This window comes from Pongo abelii, chromosome 2 (assembly GCF_028885655.2).
Source record: "Pongo abelii isolate AG06213 chromosome 2, NHGRI_mPonAbe1-v2.0_pri, whole genome shotgun sequence".
NCBI lineage: Eukaryota > Metazoa > Chordata > Mammalia > Primates > Hominidae > Pongo > Pongo abelii.
The window spans coordinates 158,005,387-158,024,487 of NC_085928.1; the positions used below are offsets into that span (position 1 = coordinate 158,005,387).

General features: G+C 37.3%; 1 long non-coding RNA gene across 2 annotated transcripts in view; it reads right to left on the reverse strand.

Annotated features, from left to right (window-relative positions):
* LOC129058678 (uncharacterized) overlaps nt 1-19,101 on the reverse strand; it is a 120,267-nt gene that overhangs the window by 1,492 nt on the left and 99,674 nt on the right. Inside the window, exon 6 of one of the 2 annotated variants that reach the window (XR_008523958.2) lies at nt 17,077-17,182. The exons of the other annotated variant lie outside the window; for it this stretch is intronic. This is a non-coding gene — a long non-coding RNA (uncharacterized LOC129058678). Of the gene's footprint in view, nt 1-17,076; nt 17,183-19,101 lie in introns of those variants that run through there. 2 annotated transcript variants of the gene reach the window in all.

Genomic DNA, 19,101 nt, shown 5'->3' on the forward strand with positions numbered 1-19,101 from the left:
CAGAGGGTGAAGGGGGAGCAAGACGTGTCTTACATGACAGCAGGCAAGAGGGTGTGCGTAGGGGAACTGCCCTTTTATAAAACCATAAGATCTTGTGAGACATTCACTATCACGTGAACAGCACAGGAAAAAAACCTGCCTCTATGATTCAATTACCTCCCACCAGGTTCTGCTCACAATACATGGGGATTATTACAGTTCAATGTGAGATTTGGGAGGGGACACAGAGACAAACCATATTATTCTGTCCCTGGACCCTACCAAATCTCATGTCCCTTTCACATTTCAAAACACAATCCTGCCTTCCCAGCAGTCCACTAAAGTCTTAACTCATTTCAGCATTAACTCAAAAGTCCATGGTCCAAAGTCTCATCTGAAACAAGGCAAGTCATTTCTGCCTATGAGCCTGTAAAATCAAAAGCAAATTAGTTACATCCTAGATACAATGGGGGTACAAGGATTGGGTAAATACACCCATTCCAGAAATTGGCCAAAATGAAAGGGCTATGGGCATGATGCAAGTCTGAAATCCAGTGGGGCAGTCAAATCTTAAAGTTCCAAAACAATCTACTTTGACTCCATGTCTCACATCCAGGTCATGCTGATGCATGAGGTGGGTTCCCATGGTCTTGTGGTCTTGGGCAGCTCTGCCCCTGTGGCTACTTTCACAGGCTGACATTGAGTGTCTGCAGCTTTTCCAGGTGCATGGTATAAGCTGTCAGTGGATCTGCCATTCCGGGGTCTGGAGGACAGCAGCCCTCTTCTCACAGCTCCACTAGGCAGTGCCCCAGTGGGGACTCTATGTGGGGGTTTCTACCTCACATTTTCCTTCTGTACTGCCCTAGCAGAGGTTCTCCAGGAGGGCTCCACCCCTTAAGCACACCTCTGCCTGGACATCCATGCATTACCATACATCCTCTGAAATCTAGGTGGAGGTTCCCAAACCCCAATTCTTTTTTTTTTTTGAGACAGAGTCTCGCTCTGTCACCCAGGCTGGAGTACAGTGGCACGATCTCGGCTCATTGCAAGCTCTGCCTCCTGGGTTCATGCCATTCTCCTGATCTCGTGATCTGCCTGCCTCGGCCTCCCAAAGTGCTGGGATCACAGGCTTGAGACACCGCGCCCGGCCCCAAACCCCAATTCTTGACTTCTGTGCACTTGCAGGCTCAACATCACATGAAAGCTGCCAAGGCTTGGAGCTTTCATCCTTTGAAGACATGGCCCAAGCTGTACCTTGGCCCTTTAAGCCAGAGCACCAAATCCCAAGACTGCCCAAAGGAGCGAGGCAATTTTCCTCCTAGGCCTCCAGGACTGTGATGGGAGGGGCCTCTGTGAAGCCCTAGAGATATTTTCCCCATTGTCTTGGTGATTAACATTTGGCTCCTTGTTACTTATGTAAATGTATGCAGCCAGCTCATATTTCTCCTCAGAAAAATGGGTTTTTCTTTTCTACCGCATCACCAGGCTGCAGATTTTCTGAAATTTTATGCTCTGCTTCCCTTTTATACATAAGCTCCAGTTTCAAACCATATCTTTGTGAATACATAAAGCTGGATGCTTTTAATATCCCCCAAGTCACCTCTTGAATGTTTTGTTGCTTAGAAATTTCTTCTGCCAGATACCCTAAATCATTTCTCTCAAGTTCAAAGTTCCACAGATCTCTAGGGCAGGGGCAAAATGCTGCCAGCCTGTTTGCTAAAACATAGCAAGAGTCACCTTTATTCTAGTCCCAACAAGTTCCTCTTCTCAATCTGAGATGAGCAACATTTGGTCAAAGCCATTTAACAAGTCTCTAGGAAGTTCCAAACTTTCCCGCACCTTCCTGTCTTCTTCCAAGCCCTCCAAACTGTTCCAACCTCTGCCTATTATCCGGTTCCACAGTTGCTTCCACATTTTCAGTTATTTTTACAGCAATGCCCCATTTCCCAGTACCAATTTGCTCTATTAGTCTGTTCTCTCTTTCTTTCTTTCTTTCTGTCTCTTTTCTTTTTTTTTTTTTTTGTTTGTTTTTTGAGATGGAGTTTCATTCTTGTCACCCAGGCTAGGTGCAATGGTGCAATCTCGGCTCACTGGAACTTCTGCCTCCTGGGCTCAAGCAATTCTCCTGCCTCAGCCTCCCGAGTAGCTGGGATTACAGGCACCTGCCACCAGGCCTGGCTAATTTTTGTATTTTTAGTAGAGACAGGGTTTCATCATGTTGGCCAGGCTGGTCTCGAACTCCTGACTTCAGGTGATCCACCTGCCTTGGCCTCCCAAAGTGCTGGGATTACAGGCATGAGCCACTGTGCCCGGCCCCAGTCTGTTCTCACACTGCTAATAAAGACATAACTGAGACTGGGTAATTTATAAAGGAAAGAGGTTTAATTGACTCACAGTTCCACATAGTTGGGGAGGCCTCACAATCATGATGGAAGGCAAAGGGGAAGCAAGACATGTCTTACATGGCAGCAGGCAAGAGGGTGTGTGCAGGGGAACTGCGCTTTTATAAAACCATCAAATTTCATGAGTCTTATTCACTATCACAAGAATACATGGGAAAACCCACCCCCATAATTCAGTTACCTCCCACTGACTCCCTCCCACAACACTTGGGGATTATTACAAGTCATGGTGAGATTTGGGTGGGAACACAGAGCCAAACCATGTCAGAAGGTATAAAGGAATGTTTCAGGAAATCTTGATGAAATTGATAATTTCCAACAGAATCTGCAAAATCTAGCACCTAATTCTCAAATGTTTGGACAGAGAAAAGGTACTGGCTTTTCTCCCTGTTAGCAAGAACATTCTGTGTCAAGAGCATTCATTGTGTAGCACCTGTGATGGTGATTTATAAACAGATCCAGGCTGAATCATGTGGGTGCCTGCCCCAAGGAGGCTAGCACTTTGCTGCCTCTTTTAACAAATGTTGTGTGAATAGTTTTAAATATTTATTTAGAGAGAAAACTAAGTCTTAAGTGAGGAAGAAAATGAGAGCTACTGGTGATAGAATTTAAACCCCACTTCTAGCTTGCTCTTTGCTCTTTTGTTACTCTGCTCTTTGGCAAACTTGTGCCTTTCGCTGAAGAACACTAAAGCCCTACAGGTAAAAAAATAAAATAAAGTAAATTAAATTAAAAAAAAATGCTCCTGAGAAGGCAATTAGTTAGTCATCTTTTATCATTTGAACATACTCATTGAGGTCTCAGTGCCTACACCAAGGACATATGAAAAATCCTTTCAAACAGAATGCAATGGTCTTCCTAAGAGTAGATCAGAAAAACACATTTTTTTTCCATTCTGCTGCATTTCCAGTGATATCTGAACACCTCTGATGGACTGGCATCTTAGGGTTTTCCATTAAAACAGACTGCTGATTTGCCTCTGAATTTAGAGTTCAACTTGGATCCTGGAAACACAAAGAAGAATAACACATAGCCTCACCCTCAGGGAACTCACAGGTATTCCAAAATAGACTTTGAGATGTTTATGCCCCCACAGAAATGAAGCAATACACAAATTTACTTTTGTTGTCTGTTTTGTGAACAACCTAAATTTTCCTGCCCTTTAAAAACTATTGTTCTTTAAGCTAATGCTTTATAATAATTATTGATAGACATCATGCTAAATTCTATAAGGACAGTTTTATTATTTGATCCCATTTAATAATTTAATAATTTGCTCATCCATGTTCAGGCTCAGTACATTTTTCCTTCTCTGAATTTCCATACAGTAGCCTTTGCTCCTTTTCTATGCAAAAAGAAAGAATCCTATTTTCCTCTTTAGAATATTATTATTCAGGTTTTGCATCAACTACTGTGATTTTTGATCATCCCCTTAACTCTCAATAGCAGCTTGTATCTGGAAGGTCACTTATGAGCCTCTGCAGATCCCAAAGAGAAATTTATCTATTTGGAAAATAGAGTTTTTCAACATGAGTAAAATGATATTAGTAACAATCTTCCAGGAACTATTGTATTGCTCTGAAAGATGGCACTTGTAGAGTTCAGTTCCAGGAAAATTTTGCTAAATACTCAAAGGCAACTTTCCTAGAATGAATTCATTTATTTTAAAAAATGTGAAACAGAGATAATACCATCTCTAGCTTATTTGATGAGAGAGAGAAAAAAGCTTGTTCATAGTTATAAGGAGTTGGAACTAATTCTATTTCTTTGTTGCTAGTTTGCCATATCCTGTCTAATTGTTACGGTATGTGTACCCTTCTAAATACACTGTTTGCTTTGAATAAGATCTGAGTGAGAAAGAGTTTCAATTCACAGCCTGTGGAATCTATTTGCATCTCCAAGGAAATAGTTGTTTACTACTCTGTTGTCATTTGTTCAGAGCACAACACAGAAGTGAATTCCCATCAATATTCATAGTCCTTGTAGCCTCCAAAGGCTCCCTGTGTCATTGTGCTCCATTTAGCTCTAAATCTGTATTCCCATATAGATTTAAACAAGAGAGCTAGGGAAATTTTGAAGTCTTTTGTTCTCAGTCACAGTAATATTTAAATAGTCCACTGGGTATGCAAGTACTGCCGATTCCTTTATTGCTTTGTTATAGTCTACCACAAAAAGATCCACCTTAGGGAAACATAACGCTTTTCTGTTTTTGTTTTTTGTTTTTTCATTTCTGATTGTGAAAAGTCTTTACCTCTTCTTTACTAGCTTAGTTATTATTCAATTTTGCTTTTTAAATGCATATAGTGGCAGGCATATATAATTATTTTCAAGGATGAGTTATAGCCTCCACTCCTACCCTCACCCCAGTGTTCTTACACTTACTCAACAGGTAAACCTGAACTCACCTTGATTTTTCTTATTAAACACCGCAAAATTTTGGTATGCCTATAATTATTAAGTGAAAATATATAATGAGTTGTGATTGCTGCTAGCAGTGAATCTGTACAGCTCTGCAATAAACTTGATCCTTGCCTCCTCAGAGGCAATAATTCGGCTGAAGGGCAGAAGTAGGTTTCAGGCAGAGGGAGAGACCAAGGCAAGTTTTAGAGCAGGAATGAAAGTTTATTAAAAACTTTTAGACCAGGAACGAAAGGATGTAAAGTACACTTGGAAGAAGGCCAAGCAGGGGACTTGAGAGATCCAAGTGCCCTGTTCAGCTCTTGACTTGGGATTTTATACATTGGCTTGGTGCCAGGGTTTGCAAGGGTTTTTTTTCTCCCTTGATTCTTCCCTTGAAGCAGGCTGTCCACATGCGTAGTAGCCTGCCAGCACTTAGGAGGGGCCACATGCACAGTGTGTTTACTGAAGTTGTGCACATGCTTACTTGAAGCATTTCTTCCTTATCAGTCGAGCTTTCCTAGAGGTAGATCATATACCACTTAAACTCCACCATTTTGCCTCTTAGTGCGCATGCTTGAGGCTACTTGCCCAACTCCTGAGATCTTATTGGGAAGCTACTGACCACCAGCTTCAGGTATTTTCTAGCTATTAGAGACTGCCTTTCCCTGGCTCTGGCTGCAACCAATTATGATTTTAAAGCGACAGTTTAACAACTGATTGACCATCCCCTGATAGTTGCCTGACATTCCTTGTTGGGGAGCCCTTCTCCTACCCTGCTCATGTTTGCATAACTACCTTCTCTAACACGACAGCCATAAGAACAGAGATAAAACACCTTTTAGGGTATACGTCAGGTCAATCAGAAGCAAAAATTCCTCTAAAAATTATGTTCTGTATATGTATGTTATTTTGAAGTACATATTCAGCAAACTGTAAATGTGCATCCAACAGGTAAAAATTTGTTCTTCTCCTCTAATGAGAGGAATCATTATTAAAATTTTGCTTTCTTTCCCTTCATTGTGTAATTATTTTAAAATGTGTATATATACCCACAATAATTTTTATTGAAATAGAGTTATTAAAATTTCTAATCCCCCTAGATATGTATAAGCAACATTTTATTTGGAAAATGATGTAATACACCATAGTTAAAACTAAAGAAAATGGACTTAAAATTTAATGGAATAATATAAAGAAGTAACGAGGCTAGATACTAACTGAGGTTCTGGAATATACTTAGAGGGGCTTTTTTTAAAGGGATTTGTGCTATTTGCCTAGAATGCTTCAGGACATTTAAGCCTAACAATATATTGAAAAAAACAAGTAAATAAGATAGACATAAATAAAAAATTATCTAATATAATCTTTTCAATATATATTTAAGATTCTGGCTCCAGTTCAGATAAAAGTAAGCATATGTCACCCTGTCCTTCCTGTTGAGTACAACGAATGACTAAAACAGATATATTGAGCAGCTATCTGAAGACTCTGAAATGTTAAATGGTAGCAGGTAGAATGAAATAAGGAAATGAGTACTCAGAGTAAGACCAATTTAAGAGGGAGTTTCTTGTTTTTTGCCTCTGGTATCTCCCACAGTGGAATGAAATGCATCACAAAGTTCAAAATTCTGGGCTAAATGTAGGCAGAAAGCTGTAAGAGAAGACCTCAATTTCCAGTCTCAGTCAGGAAAAGGAGTCCTTGGGGTCAGTTCCTGGGGAAAGTATAAAAATTTGACTGTGTTGCTTTTTGTTTTTTCCATCCCAGACCCAGGAAAATCTATGGCAGTGCTGTCACAGAGGTGCAAACAGTAACAGTGGTAGCTGGGCAGACACTTAAAACTCTGAGGGAAAGCAACCCTTCCCTCTGACAAGGGGGACCGTGGTCCTAAGAATGTGATGGAGTAACCCAATTCTTTCTTTCTCTGTATACCCTGCTACTTGGCTTCAGTGGCAGACACAGTTGAGGAATGTTCACAGCAGAAAGCGAAAACTAAAGCCCTATCCTTCTAGACAGAAGAGCAGAATCAGGGCCTTTCAGAACCAAAAAGTGTCACAAAGACCGTAAAGAGGAGAGAATTCAAGAAAGTAATTCCATAAAGTTGTGTCTGAATTGCGGGTCTCCCCTACAAGCTGCATAAGCATGAATAAGAGCCTAACCAAAGACTCTTGAGAACTGATAGGTAGGCCATCCCCAAGGTCTCAGACTGTGGCTTCTGAATGGCACACACATGGGAGACAGCCAAACAAAACTGCAAACTCTGAAAATGGAACCCACTTAGAACCATCGCTTACAGAAAGTGGTCTGGTACTTTTAGCTTAAAACTCCAAGTCTGTGAACTTCTCTCTCTCTCTCTTTTCAATAATCTCCATAAGAATTAAATAAGACCCAGAGTCTCATAACACAGTATATTAAGTATCCAAAATGCAATCCAAAACTAGTCAGCATAAGTAGAAGCAGGAATCAACAGATGCCAATCCTGTCATGATCCAGATGTTGGAATTAACTGATAAAGACTTTAAAGAAGCTATTATAGTCAAGCTTGAAGAAGTAAAGGTGAGGCTGGGCACGGTAGCTCACGCCTGTAATCCCAGCACTTTGGGAGGCCCAGGCGGGTGGATCATGGGGTCAGTAGATGGAGATCATCCTGGCTAACACGGTGAAACCCTGTCTCTACTAAAAATATAAAAAATTAGCCGGGCGTGGTGGCGGGTGCCTGTGGTCCCAGCTACTCGGGAGGCTGAGGCAGGAGAATGGCGTGAACCCAGGAGGTGGAGCTTGCAGTGAGCCAAGATCACGCCACTGCACTCCAGCCTGGGCGACCAAGTGAGACGCCATCTCAAAAAAGAAATAAATAAATAAAAGAAAAGAAAAGAAAAATAAAATAAAGTAAAAAGAAGTAAAGGTGAATTTTTTTAAAGTGATGAAAATACAGAATGTATTCTCCAGGAAATAAATGATATTACAAAATAGGAATTTTAAAACAGAAAGGTACAAAAACTAAAACAAAAATTTCCTGGAAAGACCCAATAGCAGAGTAAAGAAGACAGAGAGTCAGTGAATTGAAGAAGTTTAGTAGAAATTATCCACTCAGAATTATAAAAAGAAAAAAAAGATTGAAAAAATTAAACAGAAGTTCATGGATCTGTCAGACAACAACAACTGGTGTAATATTTGTTTAGTTGTAGTGCCAGAAGAAAGAAGAAAACAAAGTGTAGGGGAAAAAGTGAAGAAATTATGGCTGAAAACGTAACTGAATTTGGTTAAGTACATAAACTTGCAGATTCAAGAAGTTCAGCTAACCTCAGGTAAAATAAACACAAATAAATCCATGCCCAGAAATATCACAACCAAATTTCTGAAAATTAACAACAAAGAAATCTTAAAAGAAGCCAGAAAGAAATGACATATTATTTATTGGAGACAATGATTTAAATGACAGTGGACTTCTCATTAGAAACCATGGAGTCCAAGGGTACTAGGATGATATTTTTAAAGTAAAAGAACTATCAATATTCAGAAAAAATAATCTTTAAGAATAAAGGTGAGATAAGCACATTCTCAGATACAGGAGGCCTAAGATAATTTGCTACCAGTATATCTGCTCTAAAAAAAATGGTAAAGGAATATCTTGAGAGAGAAGAAAAATGATACTAGAGGGAAAGTGATAACTTTAAGAATGAAAGAACCACAGAAATGGTAACTATCTGTGTAGATAGACTATTTTTCTTCTCCTAAGTTCTTTAAAATATATGATGGTTGAAAGCAAAAAATTATAACCTCACCAGTATTAAAAGGTAAGTTTCTCGACATGGTAAAAAGGCACTTATGAAAAATCTACAGCTAACATCATACTCAATGTTGAGAGACCTATAAAGACTTTCCCCCTTAAAATCCAGAACAAGGCAAGGATGTCTGCTTTCAACACTGCTATTGAACATTGTATTGGAAATTTTAGCCAGAGCACTTAGACAAAAAGTAAAAGGAATTCAAATTGGAAAAAAAGAAGTAAAATTATGTCTATTCACGGAAGTGACCGTATATAGGGGAAGTCCCAAAAGAATCCACAGAAATTACAAGAGCTAATAAATAAATCCCTCAAAGTCACAAAATACAAGATCAACACACAAAAATCAGTTGTTTCTATACACCATCCATGAAAAACCTGAAAAGTAAATTAAGAAAGCAATTCATTTACAATAGCATTTAAAAGAATAAAACACTTAACAATAAATTGAACCACGGAGGTGAAAGACTTGTACACTGCAAACTGCAGAACATTGTGAAAGGAATAAATGGAAAGATAGCCTATGTTCATAAACTGAAAAACTTAGTGTTGTTAAGATTTCAATACTACTCAAAGGAATCTACAGATTAAAAGCAATTCCTATCAAAATTTCCGCAGCCTTTATTTACAGAAATAGAAAAACTGATTCTCAAATTAATATGGAATGTAAATGGTCTATATTACAATGCAAGTGGTACATACACACAATAATTAAAACAGTGCACTATTGGCATACACATATAAATATAGAAATATAGACAAACTGAATAGAATTGAGAGTACAAAAATAAATCCATGCATGTATTACCAACTGAATTTGACAAGGGTGCAGATTTCTTTCCATTGGGAAAGAATTGTCTCTTCAACAGGTGATACTGAAGCAACTGAATGTCTACATTCAAAACAATGAAGTTATTTGAAGTTATTTTAATGAAATTCTACTCGACATTATATACAAAAATTAATTTAAAATGGATGAATAACCTAAACATGGAGGTAAATCTTCATGAATTTGGATTTGACAATTGATTGTTAGATATGACAATAAAAATAAGCAACAAAAGAAAAACATAGATAAATTGGACTTCATCAAAATTAGAAAATTTTGTGTCTCAAAGGAAATTATCAAGAAAGTGAAAAGACAACAAACGGAATGAGAGAAAATTTTTGCAAACCATATATCTCGTAATAGCTTATTATCCAGAATATATAAAGAACAACAACTCAACAACAAATAAACAATCCAATCCAAGGATTGGCAAAAGACTTGAATAGGCATTTCTCCAAAGATATATAAATGGCCAATAAAGCAATGAAAAGATGGTCAACTTCATTAGTCATTAAAGAAATGCCAAAAAACCACAAGGAAATACCATTTCATATCAGCTGGCACGGTTATCATAAAAACTGGAAAATAACAAATATAATATATAAGAAATGTCTACAATTTAATAATAAAAGACACAGTTTGTTGTTGTTGTTGTTATTTTGAGACAGAGTCTCGTTCTTGTTGCCCAGGCTGGAGTGCAATGGTGCAATCTCAGCTCACTGCAACCTCCATTTCCCGGGTTCAAGCGATTCTCCTGCCTCAGCCTCCCAAGTAGCTGGGATTACAGGCGCACACCACCACACCCAGCTAATATTTTGTATTTTTAGTAGAGATGGGGTTTCAGCATGTTGGCCGGGCTGGCCTCGAATCCCTGACCTCAGGTGATCCACCCACCTCAGCTTCCGAAAGTGCTGGGATTACAGGCATGAGCCACAGTGCCTGGCCCAACAACACAATTTTTTTAAATGGACAAAGGACTTTAGACACTTCTCCAAAGAATATATGCAAATGGCCAATGAGTATATGAAAAGATGCTCAACATCGTTAGTCATACGGATATGCAAATCAAAGCTGCAAATGGATATCACCTCATCTCCAGTGAACGGTGATCATTAAAAATACAATTACAAGTATTGGACAAGATGTGGAGAAATCAGAACCTTCATACATTGCTAGTGGAAATGCAAAATTGTGCAGCTGCTTTGACAAACAGTTTAGTCATTCCTCAAAATGTTAAACATAAAGTCACCATATGACCCAGAGAGTTTACTCCCAGGTAATTAAATGAAAACATAGATTCTTACAAAAAGTTATAAACAATGTTTACAGCAATGTTTCCTAATAGTCAAAAACTGGAAACAACTAAAATGTTAATCAACTGACTTATATATAAATAAAATTTAGAATATCTATACATCGTGCATAATTTGGAAATAAAAAGAAATGAAGGACTGATACATGCTACCACATAACTGACCCTTGAAAGCATTTTGCTAAGTAAAACGATCAAATCACAAAAGCCACATATTTTATTGTCCCATTTATTTGAAATTCAGTATAAGCAAATCCATATAGACCCAAAGTCAGTAAAGGTTTGCTTAGGAGTGAGGGTGGGAGTGGGGAGAGGAGATGGGAATTGATTGCTCAAGGCTGGTGGTACAGGGTTTCTTTTACAAGGGATGAAAAGTTTCTAAATATTTATTCTCCTGTTTAAATAAATACTTAATTTTTAAAAAATTTAAAATGCAATTTCAACTTTTATTTTAGATTCAGGGGATACATGTGCAGGTTTGTCACATAGGCATATTGTGTGATGCTGAGGTTTGGGATATGAGTATTTCTGTCACCTAGGTAGTAAGCATAGTACACAATGGTTAGGTTTTCAAACCTTGCCCTCCTCTTTCCCTCCCCATCTAGTAGTCGCTAGTGTCTATTGTTGCCATCTTTATGTCCATGAGTACCCAATGTTTAGCTCTCACATATAAGAGAGAACATGCAGTATTTGGCTTTCTGTTCCTGCATTAATTCATGATGTTGAGTATTTTTTCATATGTTTGTTGGCTGCATGTATGTCTTCTTTTGAGAAGTGTTCACGTCACGTCCTTTGCCCACTATTTAACAGGGTTTTTGGTTTTTGCTTGTTTAATTACTAAAGTTCCTTATTGATTCTGGGTATCACACCTTTGTTGGATGACTACTTTGTGAATATTTTCTCCCATTCTATACATTGTGTTTACTCTGTTGATAGTTTCTTTTGTTGTGCAGAAGCTCTTTAGTTTAATTAGGTCTCATGTATCAATTTTTGGTTTTGTTGCATTTGCTTTTGAGAACTTAGTCATAAATTATTTCCCAAGCCCAGTGTTCATGATGGTGTTTCCTAGGTTTTCTTCTAGGATTGCTATAGTTTGAAGTCTTACATTTAAATATTTTGTCCATTTTGAGTTAATTTTTATATATGATGAAATGTAGGGGTCCAATTTCATCCTTCTTCATATGACTACCCAGCTATCCTACCACCATTTATTGAATAGGGAGTCCTTTTGCCATTCCTTATTTTTGACTTTGTTGAAGACCAAATGGCTGTAGGTGTGTGACCTTATTTCTGGATTTTCTACTCTGTTTCACTAGTCTATGTGTCTGTTTTTGTACCAGTATCCTGCTGTTTTGGTTGCTATAGCCTTAAAGTATAGTTTGACGTCGGATAATGTGATGCCTCTGTCTTCGTTCTTTTGCTAAGGATTGCTTTAGCTATTCAAGCACATTTTTGGTTTCATATGAATTTTAGAATAGTTGTTTTTTAATACTGTGAAAAAAATAATATTGGCAGTTTGGTAGGAACAGTGTTGAATCTATAGATTGCTTTGGACAGCATGGCCATTTTCACAATTTGGATTCTTCCAATCCATGAACATGGAATGATTTTCAATTTGTGTGATTTATGATGTATTTCAGTAGTGTTTTGTACTTTTTCTTGCAGAGATCTTCCACCTTCTTAGTTATATATATATATATTCCTAGGTATTTTATTTTTCTGGCAGGTATTGTAGATGGGGTGAGTTCTTGATTTGGCTCTCAGCTTGAGCATTATTGGTGTATAGAAGTGCTACTGATTTTTGACATTGGTTTTGTATCCTAAAACTTTACTGAAGTTGTCTATTAGTTCCAGGAACCTTTTGGTGGAGTCTTTAGGATTTTCTAGGTATAGAACCATATCATCCATGAAGAGAGATAGTTTGACTTCTTCTTTTCCTATTTTGACACCATTTGTTTTTTCTCTTGCCTGATTTTTCTGGCTAGGACTCCCAAAATGTTCTAAAATTAGGTTGTGGTGATAGCTACACAGCTAAGTGAATAATCTCAAAACTTTACATTGGGGGCTGGGCTGGTGGTTCATGCCTATAATCCCAGTGTGTTGAGAGGCCAAGGCAGGAGGATCATTTCAGTCTGGGAGTTTGAGACTAGCCTGAGCAACATAGCAAGACTCCATCTCCACAAAAAGTTTTTAAAAAAATAGCCTGCCTGGTGGCACATACCTGTAGTCTTAGCTACTTGAGAGGCTGAGGCATGAGGATCACTTAGGCCCAGGAATTTGAGGCTGCAGTAACCTTGATCATACCACTACACTCTAGGCTGTGTGACAGAGTGAGGATCCTATCTCTAAAAAAAAAAAAAAGAACAGAAACAAAACAGATACATCCTTTCTTGCTGAACTGAAATGTTAACTTTTGTTATACACTAAATTCATAAATACTCTAGTGATGGAGTACAGGGAAATGCTACCCGAATATATGATGTCTTGGAAACAGAAAACAGCAGAAGTAGGAAGACCACTCTCACCTTCTCTGTCTCCAAAAATAAAACAATGAAAACTTAAATTGTACACTGTAAATGGGTAAGTTTTATGTTAATTATATCTTAATAAAACTATTTAAAACAAAACTGTTAGTCTACTCTAAGAACAAACTAAATGAATTCTGTTGCTTGAAAGCTTTAAAACTATCAGCCTCTACATTATGCCCTTTACTTGGAATATCTAATTCTAATAAAGCCTGCTTACTTTCAGAATAACCCCAAATTCTAAATTATACAAGTCAAAATTGATGGGTTGGTAGTCAAATATATCCCTGTTAATTTTAAAATTAACATAGAATCTTTAATACTGAGTCACAAAGAGTGAACATGAAAATAGTATTTAACAAAAAAAGTCTTAAGTGATGTTTCAAATGGTCATATCGACATTGTAACCAGACAAGTATTTTGCAGTGAAAGTGCTTATGTAAAAATTACTAGTGATGCAGACTTCCAGGAAGAGAAAAAATATAAAGAAACCTAGAATACAGAATAAAAGTCTAACATCATGGACCATTCTTGTCCATTACCACAGAGTAGGCACCCAATATATGCAGATGACTGGCTTTGGAGATAGATTTAAACTCATAAACGACACAGCCTTTCTTTGATTCAACAGGCCACATCAGCATGTATCATTCTTACAGAATGTTAGTGAATAAAAGAAATATCGACCATACAATGACAACGTTTATAGATTTTTTTTTAAAAAAAAGCTACTTACCCCATTAAAGATTATAGAACCTACAAAATTCAAAGAGCTGGTTTAGAGTAGAATCAAGGGCTCCTGAATACTTGTATATTTTCTTTCAACCAGTCTCATGTTGCCTAATTTGTTAAGTCCACTGGGTAAAAAACGAATGTAACTAAACCTTAGTATAACTTTAGAATTGACCCTGTCAGCTATTTTTTCATTGTTGTGCAGCTGCTTAAATGGATTGTCTTCAGCAAAAAGCAATGTAAGTAATTGCATAGCATAAAAGTAAATGTTAAATTATAATTAAATTATTCTGCAAGCCTATCACACTAAGTTTATGGCCATTTCATCATACTGCAGCAGCACACAGAACAACAATTAGAGAGAAAGAAATGTTTTAAATTGAGATCTCAACTTTCTGAGGACTTGTCTCCTTGAAGGCATCTCCCAACATTATGTCATTACTTTTCATTTTAGTTTTTCAACTGTCAGCTTTTCTTTCATATATACATTTATTGCAAACCTTTTTCCTTGAGCAGATAGTCAAACACTGGAAGATTCCAAATTAAATGCTTCTTAGTTTGACTTAGCACAGAAAGGTCCTGATTTATTATTCAAGATTTACCAAGTGCTTTTCCTTGTCTCAGAATTTTGCAGTCATTTATTAGCTTTTCCTAAGGACTATCCCGTGAAGGTCATTTTTTGCATGTTTATTTGACAGACCTTAATTGAGAGAATTATTTTGACTGAGGTTGGAGAATAAGGTTAGTTCAAAGTCCACAATAAAAAGCCAAGGTCATGTTTAGCACACTTAGTTTCACTTTAGTTCATCCATCTGATCTTTAACACAGAAGCACGAACTACTCATTTTGAAAATCTCTTGTTCTCCCAGCTGTTCTCAGAGCAGCAATTTTCCACAGGGGTCATCACTGCTCACACAGTGTCTTTTACTTAATCTGTATACATCTCTTCAAGATACAAGTACTCTTTAAGTACAAGTCTTAGCAAAATTGTGACAGTCATATCAATTACCTAGAAAGTATTCATGTGGGTGTACACACATGTATACAAGTAAAGGGGAATAATTTATTCAAAACGTATTCTTTCAACAATAATTTTGGGAAGTCTACTATGTGTCTGGTACAATACTAGGTTCTGAGGATACTAACGCAAATAAGACATAGTTCTCGCCTTTTTTTTTTTTTTTTTGAGACAGAGTCTCGTTCTGTCGCCCAGGCTGGAGTGCAGTGGCGTGATCTCGGCTCACTGCAACCTCTGCCTCCCGGGTTCACGCCATTCTCCTGCCTCAGCCTCCCTAGTAGCTGGGACTACAGGTGCCTGCCACCACGCCCGGCTAATTTTTTGTATTTTTTAGTAGAGATGGGGTTTCACCGTGTTAGCCAGAATGGTCTCGATCTCCTGACCTCGTGATCTGCCCGCCTCGGCCTCCCAAAGTGCTGGGATTACAGGCGTGAGCTACTGCGCCCAGCCAGTTCTTGCCTTTAAGAAACTAAAAACCTACAGTAGAAACAAAAGAAAAAACAGAAAAAACAGCAAGTAGAAAATTTTATGTATATGTATGTATGATACACACACACACACACACATATATATACACACACAACAACAACGAGAAATCTTAGTGACATTAAAATGTCCAGGGTATTTACGGGACTTCCAATAAAATAATGGCCCAGAAATTGGTGATGTCTTTGAGAAGATAAGTACATACTGGTAACAGCTTTAGATTGGCATATTTTGTGGGTAAAACGTGTGAGATGGGAGCAGCTGAGAGTCCATTTCTCCACATAGATCTCTTCTCTTCTTACTGGACACTGAGACTCCGAAAAGGATACAGAATTAAAAAAAAAAAAAAAATTGGCACGCGCTAATGAATATCCACCTGAATGTTAACATAACTAAGAAGATTCTGTCTCATCTTCCATTGTCATCATTGACTGCAGGATAATCAGTGACTACATCCTTCATAACCCCAAATATTATGAAGCAAATGATACAAATAAGTACTAGCAATATAGTATGTATAAACTGCTTAGCACAATGCCAAGCACAGAGTAACTGCTTAATAAATGTTAGCTATTTTTAGTTGTTATTTCTATCTCAACTAATTGTGTAAGTAGCTCTTTTCAAATGCACTGGCACTGCCATCTTGATAGAATCAGTAAAGGGGAAATAAAGGAGAAAAACCATGATAACAATATTGGCATTCATGTTTTAATTGGAAAAATAATAAGATAGAATCAATTATATTTTGCCCTGTTTTGTGCTATTCATTGTACTAGACGTATATATTATTTACTTCTTACAACAATGAGGAAGGTAGGTAGACAACTTCACTTTACAGCTAAGAAAAGTAAGGGTCAAAGAAGTTTAAATAATATCACAAGTCGATATAGCTAGTAAAAGGGGCAACAAAATTGGATAATTTCTCCAAACTCCAATTTGTTTCTACAAAATCTCTTTTCAAATTCAGAAAATAGTAAAACCGTGGTTTAATTCATGGTATATGCCAGACTCTATGTATAAGGTATACGGAGGGAACAGTGACTCTTCAGATGTGGTCCATGGACTTCTGTGGCTAAAAACGCAGAAGGAGTTGGAAAAAATGGAGGCAATTGTAAAGCAAAAAACCAAAGTACTGTGGGAGCACATAATAGGAGCTTTAAGCCCTTGGAAAGAGTGCTATCAAAGCTGAGACATGAAACATGAGTATAAATTAGCATTGATAACGTACAAGGAGCTGAGTGATGTAGGTATAGAGAGTAGTCTGCGTGATGCTCTGAAACAAAACTGGGAAGCACGAGTTTGAGAGTAAGACTCTCCACCACAGGATGGGACTGTGATGTGGACAGAGGTCCAGGTCATGCAGAGACATTGAGAGTCTCTCAGAATGACCTGAGGATCATACAAAGCAATGGCTTCATTCCAACTTAGGATATGGAGCCTAGGACACATTTTAAGTAAGAGAGTAGAGTAATCAGAATTATTTTTAGAAGTAATATTTTTAGTAAAAGAATAAATTAGAAGAAAATTGGCAGTCACATTTTGTTTTCATTAAATTGGCTTTTTAAAAAGCGATTAGGCTCATATAAATAATTAGTAGGTGAACGTACCTAATTGAGAAACAGGTCGATGTGAAAACAGCTATGACATGCCATCTTCGAAGCTAAACTGGCTTGGCCTGACAAGATGCTCTGGTGAAGCTGACTGTGGAAGGCCATCTGTTTAGTGATCATTGAGAAAGTTTTAAAGAATAAAATGCATTTAGCACTCAGTTGGAATTCCGTGACAGGTTGCTTGCCACAGTTTCTACTTGTAAAGAGAGATTTACAACAGGGAAGGCAGTTCAGGTGGTTGAGACACAGCAATTTACTAAAACATCCTAAAGCTGGTTCTGTTCCAAAACAAGGGAAAATGCCATTTTTTATAATTCCAGACTTTTATTTCTGTTTCCAAATCCTAACCTAACACCTTACCTTTGGCAGATGATTTTGTTTCTAATTCACAGAGATATAAGAGCAATTCTACCATATGAATCTCTTTAACTTCCCTCTATCACACATAAATATTCTATTCCCCTCTCCAGCTATTTATTAGGTTTATTACATTTGAAGTAAAAGATAATCCTACCCATTGGCCAGGTCTAATAATCATTTGCCTTTATTCTCCTTCTATCCCCTCACTTTTGGATTAGGGCCTCACTAAACAATTTTCCCCTCTTTCTTCTATCTTCTGACCCTCCCCTTCTCCCTGATCTCTTTCCAAAGCCTATTAATATACTCAGGTCTTATTCATAATAAAAAGAAAAAAATAAGTTTTCTTTCATACAGATGGAAATGTTGGCTGGAGTTTTATTTTAGAGTACTTATAATTGCACCAGGATTGAGAGAAGACAGGGAAGGTGATGAAGAGGAAGGGAGAAATTTGCTTCTGTGATCTCATATCTTTTTCCTACTACTCTCTCTTTTGCCTTCCTTCTTTTAAACATCTTAGCTATGGTCTGAACTTGCAATTATCATTGCCCCATGCCCCACCATTCCAATTCATTCTACTGAAACCTAGACTCAAACCTTTTCATAGTTACTTCTCTTGCAAAGATGAGGCATACCCTACTTCTTAAAGCTGTCTATTGGCATAAAAGCAGATAAACTGGACTTTACTAAAATTAAAAACGTTTATGGATCAAAGGATACTATTAACAGAATAAAAAGACAAACCATAGAATAGAAGTAAATATTAGCAAATCATATATCTGATAAGAAATTAGTATCTTGACTATATAAAGAACTCTAACTCAACAACAACAAAACAAAATTTAAAAAATGAGCAAACAACATGGGTAGACGTTTCTCTAAAGAAGATAAACAAATGGCCAATAAGTACATGAAAAGATGCTTAGCATCTCTAATCAGGGAAATAAAACTCAAAATTATAAGACACTACTTTACAAATATTAGAATAGCAACTACTTAAAAAATAGAAAATAACAAGTGTTGGTGAGTATGTGGAGAAATTAGAACCCTTGTGCACCTTGCTGGTGAAAATGTACAACAGTGCCGCCACTGTGGAGAATAGTATGACATTTGCTCAAAATATTAAACATATGATTTACCAATTTCACTTCTGGGTATATGTCTAAAAGGACTGAAAGCAGGGGCTTGAAAAGATATTTGTACGTGCAGTTCATAACAGCATTATTCACAATAGCCAAAAGGTGAAAGCAATCCAAGTGTCCATTGATGAATAAAAGGATAAATAAAATGTGATATAAATATACAATAGAATATTTTCCAGATTAAAAAAAAGGAAATTGTGACACATGCTACAACATGGACGAACCTTGAAGACATTATGTCAAGTGAAAAAAGCCAGTCATGAAAAAAAAAAAACAAAAAACAAAGAGTGTTCAATTCTACTTAGACAAGGTACTAGAGTAGTCAAATTAACAGAGACAGAAAGTAGAATGGTGGTGGCCAAGGGCTGGGGAAAGGAAAGAACTGAGAATCAGGGTTGAATGCATACAGTGTTTCATTTTGGGAAGATGTAAAAGTTGTGGAGATGGATGGCAGTGATGGTTGCACAATAATGTGAATGTACTTAACAATATTGAACTGTACACTTAAAATTGGTCAATATAGTA